The 15909-nt window shown below is 48.2% G+C and overlaps 1 protein-coding gene across 2 annotated transcripts in view; it reads right to left on the bottom strand.

Moving 5' to 3' along the window:
- LOC110496841 (retinoic acid receptor beta) overlaps positions 1–15909 on the bottom strand; it is a 156957-nt gene that overhangs the window by 8865 nt on the left and 132183 nt on the right. The window lies entirely within an intron of this gene.

Here is a 15909-nt window from a genome sequence, read left to right as displayed (position 1 = left end):
AGAGGAGAAAGGGACAGTGAGGAGGAGAAGAGGAGAGGGACAGTGAGGTGGAGAAGAGGAGAGAGGGACCCTGAGGGAGAGAAGAAGGACAGTGAGGGGAGAAGAGGAAAGGGACAGTGAGGAGGAGAAGAGGAGAGAGGGACGCTGAGGGAGAGAAGAGGAGAGAGGGACCTTGAGGGAGAGAAGAGGAGAGAGGGACCCTGAGGGAGAGAAGAGGAGAGAGGGACCGTGAGGGAGAGAAGACGAACAGTGAGGGGAGAAGAGGAGAGGGACAGTGAGGGGAGAAGAGGAGAGAGGGACCCTGAGGGAGAGAAGAGGAGAGAGGGACCTTGAGGGAGAGAAGAGGAGAGAGGGACCCTGAGGGAGAGAAGAGGAGAGAGGGACCCTGAGGGAGAGAAGAAGGACAGTGAGGGGAGAAGAGGAGAGGGACAGTGAGGAGGAGAAGAGGAGAGAGGGACCCTGAGGGAGAGAAGAGGAGAGAGGGACCTTGAGGGAGAGAAGAGGAGAGAGGGACCCTGAGGGAGAGAAGAAGGACAGTGAGGGGAGAAGAGGAGAGGGACAGTGAGGAGGAGAAGAGGAGAGAGGGACCCTGAGGGAGAGAAGAGGAGAGAGGGACCTTGAGGGAGAGAATAGGAGAGAGGGACCCTGAGGGAGAGAAGAAGGACAGTGAGGGGAGAAGAGGAGAGGGACAGTGAGGAGGAGAAGAGGAGAGAGGGACAGTGAGGGAGAGTAGAGGGACAGTGAGGGGAGAAGTGAGGAGAGGGACAGTGAGGGAGAGAAGAGGAGAGAGGGACAGTGAGGGAGAGTAGAGGGACAGTGAGGGGAGAAGAGGAGAGGGACAGTGAGGGAGAGTAGAGGGACAGTGAGGGGAGAAGAGGAGAGGGACAGTGAGGGAGAGTAGAGGGACAGTGAGGGGAGAAGAGGATAGAGGGACAGTGAGGGAGAGTAGAGGGACAGTGAGGGGAGAAGAGGAGAGAGGAACAGTGAGGTAGAGAAGAGGAGAGAGGGACCCTGAGGGAGAGAAGAAGGACAGTGAGGGGAGAAGAGGAGAGGGACAGTGAGGGAGAGAAGAGGAGAGAGGGACCTTGAGGGAGAGAAGAAGGACAGTGAGGGGAGGAGAGGGACAGTGAGGGAGAGAAGAGGAGAGAGGGACCCTGAGGGAGAGAAGAAGGACAGTGAGGGGAGAAGAGGAGAGAAGAGGAGAGGGACAGTGAGGGAGAGAAGAGGAGAAAGGGACAGTGAGGAGGAGAAGAGGAGAGGGACAGTGAGGTGGAGAAGAGGAGAGAGGGACCCTGAGGGAGAGAAGAAGGACAGTGAGGGGAGAAGAGGAAAGGGACAGTGAGGAGGAGAAGAGGAGAGAGGGACGCTGAGGGAGAGAAGAGGAGAGAGGGACCTTGAGGGAGAGAATAGGAGAGAGGGACCCTGAGGGAGAGAAGAAGGACAGTGAGGGGAGAAGAGGAGAGGGACAGTGAGGAGGAGAAGAGGAGAGAGGGACAGTGAGGGAGAGTAGAGGGACAGTGAGGGGAGAAGTGAGGAGAGGGACAGTGAGGGAGAGAAGAGGAGAGAGGGACAGTGAGGGAGAGTAGAGGGACAGTGAGGGGAGAAGAGGAGAGGGACAGTGAGGGAGAGTAGAGGGACAGTGAGGGGAGAAGAGGAGAGGGACAGTGAGGGAGAGTAGAGGGACAGTGAGGGGAGAAGAGGATAGAGGGACAGTGAGGGAGAGTAGAGGGACAGTGAGGGGAGAAGAGGAGAGAGGAACAGTGAGGTAGAGAAGAGGAGAGAGGGACCCTGAGGGAGAGAAGAAGGACAGTGAGGGGAGAAGAGGAGAGGGACAGTGAGGGAGAGAAGAGGAGAGAGGGACCTTGAGGGAGAGAAGAAGGACAGTGAGGGGAGGAGAGGGACAGTGAAGGAGAGAAGAGGAGAGAGGGACCCTGAGGGAGAGAAGAAGGAGAGTGAGGGGAGAAGAGGAGAGGGACAGTGAGGGAGAGAAGAGGAGAAAGGGACAGTGAGGAGGAGAAGAGGAGAGGGACAGTGAGGTGGAGAAGAGGAGAGAGGGACCCTGAGGGAGAGAAGAAGGACAGTGAGGGGAGAAGAGGAAAGGGACAGTGAGGAGGAGAAGAGGAGAGAGGGACGCTGAGGGAGAGAAGAGGAGAGAGGGACCTTGAGGGAGAGAAGAGGAGAGAGGGACCCTGAGGGAGAGAAGAGGAGAGAGGGACCGTGAGGGAGAGAAGACGAACAGTGAGGGGAGAAGAGGAGAGGGACAGTGAGGGGAGAAGAGGAGAGAGGGACCCTGAGGGAGAGAAGAGGAGAGAGGGACCTTGAGGGAGAGAAGAGGAGAGAGGGACCCTGAGGGAGAGAAGAGGAGAGAGGGACCCTGAGGGAGAGAAGAAGGACAGTGAGGGGAGAAGAGGAGAGGGACAGTGAGGAGGAGAAGAGGAGAGAGGGACCCTGAGGGAGAGAAGAGGAGAGAGGGACCTTGAGGGAGAGAAGAGGAGAGAGGGACCCTGAGGGAGAGAAGAAGGACAGTGAGGGGAGAAGAGGAGAGGGACAGTGAGGAGGAGAAGAGGAGAGAGGGACCCTGAGGGAGAGAAGAGGAGAGAGGGACCTTGAGGGAGAGAATAGGAGAGAGGGACCCTGAGGGAGAGAAGAAGGACAGTGAGGGGAGAAGAGGAGAGGGACAGTGAGGAGGAGAAGAGGAGAGAGGGACAGTGAGGGAGAGTAGAGGGACAGTGAGGGGAGAAGTGAGGAGAGGGACAGTGAGGGAGAGAAGAGGAGAGAGGGACAGTGAGGGAGAGTAGAGGGACAGTGAGGGGAGAAGAGGAGAGGGACAGTGAGGGAGAGTAGAGGGACAGTGAGGGGAGAAGAGGAGAGGGACAGTGAGGGAGAGTAGAGGGACAGTGAGGGGAGAAGAGGATAGAGGGACAGTGAGGGAGAGTAGAGGGACAGTGAGGGGAGAAGAGGAGAGAGGTACAGTGAGGGAAAGAAGAGGAGAGAGGGACCGTGAGGGAGAGAAAAGGGACAGTGAGGGGAGAAGAGGAGAGAGGTACAGTGAGGGAGAGAAGAGGACAGAGGGACCGTGAGGGAGAGAAAAGGGACAGTGAGGGGAGAAGAGGATAGAGGGACAGTGAGGGAGAGGAGAGGGACAGTGAGGGAAAGAGTAGACAAACTCAAAATGAAGCCCACTGAGAGAAGCTAGGGACAAGGCCATGCACTAGTTATACTATATACCTGGAGCTAGGACTGACAAGTTTCACAGCCAACAAAGACTAAAGAGAGAAACCACCTCTGTGGTCATGACCTTGAGGAGGAACCTCACAGTGTTTCTGTATGCCTGCTGCTGGATTCTACTATACAATGTGTGTGTGTGTGTGTGTGTCTGGCCAGCCGGTGTTTGAATCTCTGCCAGCCTCCATGTTTTATTCTGTTTCATGTTGCGGACGCTCCTGCCACTCACTGTCAACGTGCACTCACACGTACAGACACACACCACTCACTAGCTGTCAGTGCCAGCCCACTCAACTGGCTTCAAAGCCTGACACTGTCTGTCTCTTCATCAAGCACACACACACACACACACACACACACACACACACACACACACACACACACACACACACACACACACCGTTTGTTCCTTCTTCACACACTCGTTGACCCACAGGTGTGTGTGTGTGTGTGTGTGTATCTGTGAGAGCAGGACTTGAACTTCTCACCTCTTCAACCCCAGTGACTTGTCACATTTGACAAATACCACTTAGTCATAACAAACAAATCCATCTAGCATTACTGCAAATCACCCATCTAATCAGTGCTAAGAGCACAGGGATAGTAGCACGTCCTGTTATCTCGCTCACACAGCCGGACAGTGTGGCAGCAGCTCTCATCACACCAGGAAGTGATAGTGTGATACAGTCACTACTAATCTAGACCACCAGAAACCCCAAGAACACTACTGATAAGTAGGATAACATCTATCCATTTCAGAATACACTGCAGTCTCTGGACAGAACAACATATATACAGACGTTACATCATGATCACATTCGTCAGGACATTTACTTGACTAAAGCTAGTAAGTATTTAATACTACTTTATTAAATACCACCCCTGTGATACATGATTCTAATCCTGGGCACTGAACAGTGAGACTATTGTAGCTGCTGTGCTGTGAGCTACCAGTGTAGAGAAAGAGACAGAGAGAAGGGCCTTTTCAGGTCAGGCTGACCCGGGGGGGGTCTGATCTGAGGATGAGAGGAGAGAGAGAGGTAAGGAGCTGACTGAGGATAACCCTGTGGAGACAGAGAGAGAGGCAAGGAGCTGACTGAGGATAACCCTGTGGAAACAGAGAGAGAGGCAAGGAGCTGACTGAGGATAACCCTGTGGAAACAGAGAGAGAGGCAAGGAGCTGACTGAGGATAACCCTGTGGAAACAGAGAGAGAGGCAAGGAGCTGACTGAGGATAACCCTGTGGAAACAGAGAGAGAGGCAAGGAGCTGACTGAGGATAACCCTGTGGAAACAGAGAGAGAGGCAAGGAGCTGACTGAGGATAACCCCGTGGAGACAGAGAGAGAGACACATGACTCTGGAGCTTGACACAATCCACCCCTCTCCTCTCCTTCTTTCTTTCTTTCTTTCTCCCCCTCCCTTCCCCTCCTCTCTCTCCTGCCTCTTCGTTCTCTTCTCTCTCTCATACTGAGGCTTTATTATCACAGCATGAGATTGCACTACTCCTAAATAAACAAATATATAAACAAACAGCACTCAGCCAGGGGCGATCTTCTAACAATGTGCTCCCCTGTATTTCAGATTCCTGCTCCAGAAAAACATACAGCAACCCAGACAAATATGAACAAAAACAACTTCACTGCAGAAAGACACAAGCATTTCAATCATTTATTAGATTTGGAGCCGTTACATCTGAAACACTAACCTAGTGTCCTCTGATTAAGGATGGCTCCTCCACATACTGATCGACTGTCAGGATCAATTAACCTTCTCTTCAATTGGCTGGCTGCGCAAACTGACCAATAAGGTCTAAGGACCAGACTCTAGGGAGGAAGTTCAGAGGTTTCAGCGCATTGCCTAGCGTATTGATGGCGTATTGACTAGCGTACTGACTAGCGTAATTGACTAGCGTACTGACTAGCGTAATTGACTAGCGTATTGACTAGCGTGACTAGCGTAATGCCTAGCGTATTGACTAGCGTGACTAGCGTATTGACTAGCGTATTGCCTAGCGTATTGTCTAGCGTATTTGACTAGTGTATTGACTAGCGAATTGACTAGCGTGACTAGCGGATTGACTAGCGTATTGCCTAGAGTATTGACTAGCGTACTGACTAGCGTATTGACTAGTGTGGCTTGCGTATTGCCTAGCGTATTGACTAGCGTACTGACTAGCATATTGACTAGCGTAATGACTAGCGTATTGACTAGTGTGGCTTGCGTATTGCCTAGCGTACTGACTAGCGTACTGACTAGCGTATTGACTAGTGTATTGACTAGTGTTGTAATAACATATTAAAACATGTAATGACGCATTCACGGACTGTTGTTAAACACACTGATAACCCATGAATATACATTGCTCCAAACCCTTTGGGATGGGCTACAAAGACAATGAACTCTGTCAAGAACCAATGAGATACAGACAACAGGCTGGAGAGGACTGTCTATCACCTACGAACAACCAACCAGGAGCCAGGACTACTAGAATCTACCTACGTCATTCCAATGTATAAATGTACTGCCCAAATATGTGTTACGCTCTCTTTTTCCGAAACCTCCCTAAGAGTGGACGATGAGAGCCGTGCTGCACGTTTGCCAGATATCACTATGCTAGATTAAAAGGCCTCAAATATACCGTATCCGCCTTGTCCAGAGTCTCATCTTGGTCTTGTCTCTCCTATAATTAATTCATTAACAAAATGGTAGCTAGAGGATGGTAGAAATCCATGAATTCGGTCCATAGATTTGATGAGAGAAAAGACAAGTTGACGACAGAGTCTAGAAGGACGGGCGACCTGTCTACAGGAGCCATCGGGGATTCAACTCGCCTCAGGAAACTGACCAAAGAGCTCGACATTATAAAGGTACGCAGAACCGGTTTAATCGAATTCTGCATATTATAGTATAATCAATATCCAAATTATGGTCAGAAGTACTGAGTGCGTGAGTATGAATTGCCGTTAAATTTATGAAAATTGTTCCGATAACCAAAGGCATTTGCATAATGATATCTGTGTAAATATATTGTTCAAATCTGATTCAAATAGTCCTGCAACAGTAATAAAATTACTGGGTGTCGTGGTGAGGAATTGGAGGACAGAATGTGATATGATGTGATATATTGTTTAAGATTTAATCCAAATAGGCTGGCAGTAGTTGATATGTAAATCGACTAGGTGTTACGGTGAAGGATTTGATAACAGAATTTGATGGAATGTGATGCACTGTTTTAATCGGGTCCAAATAGGCTGGCAATTTTCGATTTGGCAATCGTTTAGGTGTTACGGTGAGGGATTCGATAACTCAGTGAAATGAAATATGAATGAGATGATGAAATGTTTTGTTAATTGATCGAGACGTATATTTAAGACTGTAACTAGTGGAGTAGCATCCCACTAGGAGCAACAGTTAACAAGCTAAATAATTGGACTAGGAGTGAAGGAATTAAACCTGATCTCTCCAGATTGATGTCACTGATTCACCGTTCCATGAGACCGAGGGATACTGACCACCGGCTCTAAATTTGACCGCCGAGTCAAAAGTTTGGGCGGGGCTGTGCGGCCGCCGTGCCGTGTAACGAATTGATTTCTGTTCTCTTTGTGCTGTTGGGGTTGCCTAGAATTAATTTGACAAATATTATAGAAGGCATCTGAATGCATTGACATTGACCCAAAAGTAGGCGTTTGGGACACTAACATTTCGCCAGGCAGTAGAAATGTGTGAACCTGTAAAATTACTCCAGTAAAATACCCTAGACGCATAATTATCTCGCGAATATCCCTTTGCGATATTATAGTACAGCAATTCTACAAAACTCTGTGTGCACGAGGGTGAGACACGAGAGATAAGTCTGTGTGGGCACCAGGGATACATCGCTGGTTTCGACCAAGTGACGGGCTAAGTGCACATAGTTGCGGAGGGCCATAGTGCAATGTGCAATATTTAGTTGTTTTTAATTGTTTTACATAATTTTTTTTCGGACCCAGACATAGTGAATCGTCAATATGGCCTCAATTACCGTTCCCAAACTCAAATTCAATGAATATTTAGATCAGAGAATACAGGAAAGGGCAGGAGGAAAACAGGAATATAAAACAATAAAGAAGATATGGGGGAAATTAGGCTAAGAGAGTGAGGCAGAAAATAATAGCAGCCATTTTTTTTTCAAGAAAAAAGGAACGAAGGAGAGAGAGAGAGCGGAGGCGGAGCTGAGAATAGGGACATGGGCAATAGAGGTGAAAAAAAGGACATGCCCACAAAAGAAACCTGATATGATGGGGGTGCTTGCTGGGGCCTCAGATGACGTCAGAGAAGGCACAAACAACAACCACAACACACCACCACCCACCGTGACCACCCCATCGGCCCCGCTCCCTCTATACCCGCCACAGGAAGAGAAGACTGAAGTGCCACCTCCCTATTCACAAAATCCATTCGCATACCTCCCACACAACCCATTTAAAAACCCACACCACACCAGCAGCCATACAGGCCCCGGTCTTCATGGTGAAGGGAGGACAGCTAAAAGGGAACATGACTGTGGGGATTCAAGAAGGCCACCTCGTCTGTGAAGAAAGGCCCGATTTGCTCAAGCCCCACAGCACTACAAGGCCCAGGTGGGTCCCTGCTGAACTACCCACAAGGAAGGGAAGGTGGATCTCAACCGGGCCTCCTAAAGAGAGAAGGCCACGATCTTATTCAGTTCTCCTCTACTCCAAACACAGACAATTAGCTGAAATCATAGGCTTGACACAAGCACTGAAAGGAGCAGGAAGGGGCCTACCAACTTCCCCTACGCCCAGCAGTTGATCCACGCTTCGTTGTGTACCAGCCTGGGAAGACCGCCTTGATGGGACAGATGCCCAGCCTACATGGAGGAGCCTCTACATGGATACACTAACTGCAATGAAAATACTACTACCCAAAGCCACGAACACAGGATGAGGAGGAGGAGGAGGAGGAAGAGGACCCCCTCCTCTACAATACAACCACCCAGGGCCCAGCCACATGCAGCAGCAACAGCAAGATTACAACCAACCACAGTTTCAAGGTATGGCAGGGAACACCATGCCCTGGCCATAAAAGATTCCCACACTGTCTGAAACCCCAGAAGTGTACTGGCCAAAATGCCTACCCACAGGGCCTGCCACCCCTCACATCCAGTTTAAGCTCAACCAACTGAAAGCTCAAATCTACACTGCACCCATATAAGACTCCCCAAGCTGAGATCCATTGCACACTCAATGCAACAGAAACCGATGACTGCCTCTACACTGCAGACTGGGACGAAGACAGGATGCACCTGACCCCTCCTATCAGGTGTTGTACCATTGTGTGTGGCCCAGAGGGGGTGGCAGCACCGGTCATCCTACGATCAAGGAACCTCCATGCACCCCTGGCCTGGATGGCTGAAGCATCAACAGCCATAGCACTCCTGAAAACAGATCTATCAGCGGCAGCAGCTCTGACTGCACCTGACTACAAGAACAAGTTCCATTTGGATGTTTCTGAAAGGGAAGGATTCACCTCATCCGTCCTATTCCAGAAACAAGAGGGGGAGAGAAGGGTCTTGACGCACTACTCTTCCAAACTTGACCACATTGAGGTAGAACAGACAACATGCTCCAGATACGTTGCTGCAGTAGCAAAAGCTATTGAAAAAACAGCTCACCTCGTGATGTCACCCTTCAAACAGCCATCATCCCTCAACCAGCATCGGCCCAATTAGCTGAAATCATCGGATTGACGCAGGCCCTCATCAGAGGAAAAGGAAAGACTGTGAATATCTGTAGAGACTCAGCCCATGCCCATGAAGCAGTCCACACTGATGGACCCAGAACTTTTATGAGAAGCACATGGCCCACACACACACGAAGGCAAACTAAAGACCCTCCAAAAGACCCTCACATAAAAAATATGACTGACTTATTTATTTTATGATTTATTTTGTGACGAATGCAATGTTTGTGACAGACACAACCCAAAGAAACCATATCGAACACCAATGGGCTCATACCCATTACCTAATGCATGATTTCAGGTTATTAGCATAGAATACACAGACATGGGGGCGGATAAGGTGGTTAATGGGAAACAATACCTATTAGTGATGGTGGATAGGTTTTCCAAATGGGTAGAGGCAATTCCAGCGGCGGGGGAGGATGCGAGGTCAGTTATAGGCCACAATCCCAAGATCTCATGGAACGCGCAAGTCAAACGTATGTGCCGGGTCGAAGTTGAAATGGGTCGAAGCCCTGCCCCTGGCGTTGATGGCCATGAGAGCCTCACCAGGATCAGGCACCCATCTCTCTCCTCATGAGATAATGACTGGTAGAGTCATGCCTGGCCCACCAAGGGAGGGAGGTCATATGCCCGCCCTTGATGTGCAATAAATTGTAATGTCTAATTATGTGAAAAAACTGACGGTTCTCTCTGCAGCACTCTCTACCCAGGTTCACAAGGTACCGGAGGGGGAGCTGCCGGGGGACACGCCACCACTGAAGGTAAAGGTTGGAGACTGGGTAAGGGTGAAGGTCCACAAGAGAAAGTGGCTGGAACCCAGGTGGACTGGTCCGTACGAAGTGAAGGAGGTTACTTCACACTCAGTCCAGGTCAAAGGTAAATTGGGCGCACCTTGGCACCACCTCACACATTGTACACCAGCTCCAACCCCTTCCCGCACACTGACGGAAGTCAGAACCGACCTAAGTGGTCTACATTCGGCCCCAAATCTTGCACCTCCTTAGTCAGGGAAAATGGGAGGTTCAGCCCCATATTCACTGACTAAGTCACACCGTACTCCTTGGGAGCGGTTGGGGATCTCCGGACCCCTGTTTGTTATTTTTCTTCTTATGGGAGGAGTCACTGTATGTACACTCACATGGCTTATAAACCAACAGATGCACCCACTACAGACTCACACACTGAATTCTACTCTGCCAGGTGAAACTAACTCTCTCTCTTTTCCCTCTTATCTACCACAAGACCATACCGTTTCTAGGCGTGAGGTGGGGGTCACTAAGTGCACCCCCCAGGAGTTGAAGAGCACCACCCTGTGTTTGCCTTTCAATGCCACCACCACTGTTTACCTGCCTTGGGGCCTTTTGGGTCATGCGAAAAATAGTTTGGGGCTGCCTGCCTGGACCTATTCCAGTTTTAACTGGTATATAACCAAAGGGGGATATGGTGAGTGGTCTTGGAAAAACTTGGTGGCAGAAACGGGGCATGACTGGTCCAGCTATTCCAAGGGACGGGTTGTTCTTGCCTGGCGCAAACGGCTTACATTTTCACGCACTGGTTTTCAACTAAAGCTGATTGTACGACCTGGAACCACTATGGGGTGTCAGGTTTTTACGTTGGCCCCATATGTAGATACCGACAGGGCTGAAGTCCATTTCACACTATATATCTGTGTTACGCCAGAACCACAGCCTACTTCTGTGACGGTGCGTGACGATATGGCAAAGCCACATACCCTGCCCCAGCACAGGGATGGGTGGGGTTCTGCTGGTTTAGTGGTCACCACCCCTACCCCGGATGAGAACATTCGGGTTGCTACAGGTATCTCAGGTTTGTCTAACAATTGGCTATTATTGACCGAACAAGCAGCCAATACAACCCCCACTAGTTGTGTAGTTTGCATGGGTGCCCGACCATTGCTCCGCATTGTCCCGGCTACTGTCGAGATCGGATGTTTAATGCCCCTTATGGACCAAGACAATCCGACTGGTAATTGTTTCTTGTGGGATGCAGTTTACCCTGTTGTCTCCGCTACGGACAGGGCACCAGTATTTTCCTCTGATGTTGCCAGGGCCGAATTCTCCTGTATTAACATGACGGGGTATACTACAGTTAGGTTTGCTCCCTGTTGGTTGGTGTACAAATACTATCGTAGTAGTTGGAGTTTTTAAGCCAGTGATCAGGGCTGACATCTGGTGGTGGTGTGGGGGACCTCGGCTTTTTGACAGACCTCCCAATAAGGCTACGGGTACTTGTGCGCTTGTAACACTTCTACTGCCTATCTCTGTTTACCCTATAGGTGTGGGTGATTTGGTGACCCGGATACAGGCTGTGGACCCACAGTTTCTGCATTAACTATATATGCATTAACTATATACATTTCAATGTCCAAAAATTAGGGAACTGGACTCAACAAGGTTTTGAGGCCGTACATGGTCAACTGGCGGCTACCTCCCTTATGGCTTTTCAAAATCGCATTGCCGTTGACATGTTGCTGGCTGAGAAGGGTGGTATATGTTTTATGTTTGGGGAGCAATGTTGCACATTTATCCCCAATAATACAGCCTCTGATGGCAGTCTCACTGTTGCGTTAGAAGGACTACGTACCCTGAATGGTAAAATGAAATCCCACTCTGGGGTTGATACCAGCACGTGGGACTCCTGGATGGATGCATTTGGTAAATATAAGGTCCTGGTCTCTTCTATTCTGGTCTCTATCTCTGTGTTTGTTGCAATACTAACCCTCTGTGGCTGTTGTTGCATCCCATGTGCCCGCTCCCTGCTTTCTCAAGTCATCACTTCTGCTATTGCACCAAATAATGACCCTGCACTGATGTTCCCCCTCATACAACAGGAGGATCCTCTGGTGGAGTTTGAAACATGCACATATGAGTAATTTTCACGTCTCTTTGGAGACGTGAAGAGGGGGACTACAAATTTCCTAAAATGTCCTATTCTATTTTTCTTACATTTAGTTTTGTCACGTCTAGTAGACGTGAAGAGGGGGTGTTGTAATAACATATTAAAACATGTAATGACGCATTCACGGACTGTTGTTAAACACACTGATAACCCATGAATATACATTGCTCCAAACCCTTTGGGATGGGCTACAAAGACAATGAACTCTGTCAAGAACCAATGAGATACAGACAACAGGCTGGAGAGGACTGTCTATCACCTACGAACAACCAACCAGGAGCCAGGACTACTAGAATCTACCTACGTCATTCCAATGTATAAATGTACTGCCCAAATATGTGTTACGCTCTCTTTTTCCGAAACCTCCCTAAGAGTGGACGATGAGAGCCGTGCTGCACGTTTGCCAGATATCACTATGCTAGATTAAAAGACCTCAAATATACCGTATCCGCCTTGTCCAGAGTCTCATCTTGGTCTTGTCTCTCCTATAATTAATTCATTAACACTAGCGTGGCTTGCGTATTGCCTAGCGTATTGCCTAGCGTACTGACTAGCTTATTGACTAGCGTACTGACTAGCGTATTGACTAGCGTACTGACTAGCGTATTGCCTAGCGTATTGACTAGCGTATTGACTAGTGTACTGACTAGCGTATTGCCTAGCGTACTGACTAGCGTATTGACTAGCGTACTGACTAGCGTATTGACTAGTGTACTGACTAGCGTATTGCCTAGCTACCTCAACGGAGAGAGCAAACCCAGGTATCAGAGATCTTTACACACTAAACAGTACCTGTTCATGTGGTAAAGGTACGTAAAGGTGTGGTAAAGGTACGCTATGTGTTTCTGCATGGATTTACAGTGCTAATCTGTGTCATTCGTCAGGCGAGCACAATTCCTGCTGTGATTCACAGTGCTAATCTGTGTCATTCGTCAGGCGAGCACAATTCCTGCTGTGATTCACAGTGCTAATTTGTGTCATTCGTCAGGCGAGCACAATTCCTGCTGTGATTCACAGCTCTAATCTGTGTCATTCGTCACGCGAGCACAATTCCTGCTGTGATTCACAGCGCTAATCTGTGTCATTCGTCAGTCGAGCTCAATTCCTGCTGTGATTCACAGTGCTAATCTGTGTCATTCGTCACGCGAGCACAATTCCTGCTGTGATTCACAGTGCTAACCTGTATAATTCGTCAGGCGAGCACAATTCCTGCTGTGATTCACAGTGCTAATTTGTGTCATTCATCAGGCGAGCTCAATTCCTGCTGTGATTCACAGCGCTAACCTGTATAATTTGTCAGGCTAGCACAATTCCTGCTGTGATTCACAGCTCTAATCTGTGTCACGCGAGCACAATTCCTGCTGTGATTCACAGTGCTAATCTCTTGTCATTTGTCAGGCGAGCACAATTCCTGCTGTGATTCACAGCTCTAATCTGTGTCATTCGTCAGGCGAGCACAATTCCTGCTGTGATTCACAGCTCTAATCTGTGTCATTCGTCAGGCGAGCACAATTCCTGCTGTGATTCACAGCTCTAATCTGTGTCATTCGTCACGCGAGCACAATTCCTGCTGTGATTCACAGCGCTAATCTGTGTCATTCGTCAGGCGAGCTCAATTCCTGCTGTGATTCACAGTGCTAATTTGTGTCATTCGTCAGGCGAGCTCAATTCCTGCTGTGATTCACAGCGCTAACCTGTATAATTCGTCAGGCTAGCACAATTCCTGCTGTGATTCACAGTGCTAATTTGTGTCATTCGTCAGGCGAGCTCAATTCCTGCTGTGATTCACAGCGCTAATCTGTGTCATTCGTCAGGCAAGCTCAATTCCTGCTGTAATTCACAGTGCTAATCTGTGTCATTCGTCACGCGAGCACAATTCCTGCTGTGATTCACAGTGCTAATTTGTATAATTCGTCAGGCGAGCACAATTACTGCTGTGATCCACAACGCTAATCTGTGTCGTCAGGCGAGCACAATTCCTGCTGTGATTCACAGCGCTAATCTGTGTCATTCATCACGTGAGCACAATTCCTGCTGTGGTTCACAGCTCTAATCTGTGTCATTCGTCAGGCGAGCACAATTCCTGCTGTGATTCACAGCTCTAATCTGTGTCATTCGTCAGGCGAGCACAATTCCTGCTGTGATTCACAGCTCTAATCTGTGTCATTCGTCAGGCGAGCACAATTCCTGCTGTGATTCACAGCTCTAATATGTGTCATTCGTCAGGCGAGCACAATTCCTGCTGTGATTCACAGCGCTAATCTGTGTCATTCGTCAGGCGAGCACAATTACTGCTGTGATCCACAACGCTAATCTGTGTCGTCAGGCGAGCACAATTCCTGCTGTGATTCACAGCGCTAATCTGTGTCATTCGTCAGGAGAGCACAATTCTTGCTGTGATTCACAGCGCTAATCTGTGTCATTCGTCAGGCGAGCACAATTCCTGCTGTCATTCACAGCTCTAATCTGTGTCATTCGTCAGGCGAGCACAATTCCTGCTGTGATTCACATCGCTAATCTGTGTCATTCGTCACGCGAGCACAATTCCTGCTGTGATTCACAGCGCAAATCTGTGTCATTTGTCAGGCGAGCACAATTCCTGCTGTGATCCACAACGCTAATCTGTGTCGTCAGGCGAGCACAATTCCTGCTGTGATTACATTTGCAAAAATGAACACTGAGTAGTAGGGCTGTGTCTCAACTCTTCCTGTAATACAAATTGGTAAACTATTACATTATCCCTCCTTGGATGTCCATGTACATTGTAACTATCCTGTAGAAGTGACTTAATCAGTGTCAGTTAATCATTAGGGACCAGAGGTTGAGGAACACTGATATGAAGGAGTAAAACTAGTCTTACTACATAGGAATGAATGCACTAACTATGTACATAAGTAACTATGCACTAACTATGTACATAAGTAACTATGCACTAACTATGTACATAAGTAACTATGCACTAACTATGTACATAAGTAACTATGCACTAACTATGTACATAAGTAACTATGCACTAACTATGTTTTTTTTATTTTTTATTTATTTTACCTTTATTTAACCAGGTAGGCAAGTTGAGAACAAGTTCTCATTTACAATTGCGACCTGGCCAAGATAAAGCAAAGCAGTTCGACAGATACAACAACACAGAGTTACACATGGAGTAAAACAAACATACAGTCAATAATAAAGTATAAACAAGTCTATATACAATGTGAGCAAATGAGGTGAGAAGGGAGGTAAAGGCAAAAAAGGCCTTGGTGGCAAAGTAAATACAATATAGCAAGTAAAACACTGGAATGGTAGTTTTGCAATGGAAGAAAGTGCAAAGTAGAAATAAAAATAATGGGGTGCAAAGGAGCAAAATAAATAAATAAATTAAATACAGTTGGGAAAGAGGTAGTTGATAGGGCTAAATTATAGGTGGGCTATGTACAGGTGCAGTAATCTGTGAGCTGCTCTGACAGTTGGTGCTTAAAGCTAGTGAGGGAGATAAGTGTTTCCAGTTTCAGAGATTTTTGTAGTTCGTTCCAGTCATTGGCAGCAGAGAACTGGAAAGAGAGGCGGCCAAAGAAAGAATTGGTTTTGGGGGTGACTAGAGAGATATACCTGCTGGAGCGTGTGCTACAGGTGGGAGATGCTATGGTGACCAGCGAGCTGAGATAAGGGGGGACTTTACCTAGCAGGGTCTTGTAGATGACATGGAGCCAGTGGGTTTGGCGACGAGTATGAAGCGAGGGCCAGCCAACGAGAGCGTACAGGTCGCAATGGTGGGTAGTATATGGGGCTTTGGTGACAAAACGGATTGCACTGTGATAGACTGCATCCAATTTGTTGAGTAGGGTATTGAAGGCTATTTTGTAAATGACATCGCCAAAGTCGAGGATTGGTAGGATGGTCAGTTTTACAAGGGTATGTTTGGCAGCATGAGTGAAGGATGCTTTGTTGCGAAATAGGAAGCCAATTCTAGATTTAACTTTGGATTGGAGATGTTTGATGATGATGTACATAAGTAACTATGC

The sequence above is a fragment of the Oncorhynchus mykiss genome, chromosome 18 (assembly GCF_013265735.2).
Source record: "Oncorhynchus mykiss isolate Arlee chromosome 18, USDA_OmykA_1.1, whole genome shotgun sequence".
Classification (NCBI taxonomy): Eukaryota; Metazoa; Chordata; class Actinopteri; order Salmoniformes; family Salmonidae; genus Oncorhynchus; species Oncorhynchus mykiss.
The sequence above is the reverse complement of the archived record's forward strand: the minus strand, read 5'-3'. Positions and strand labels throughout refer to the sequence as shown.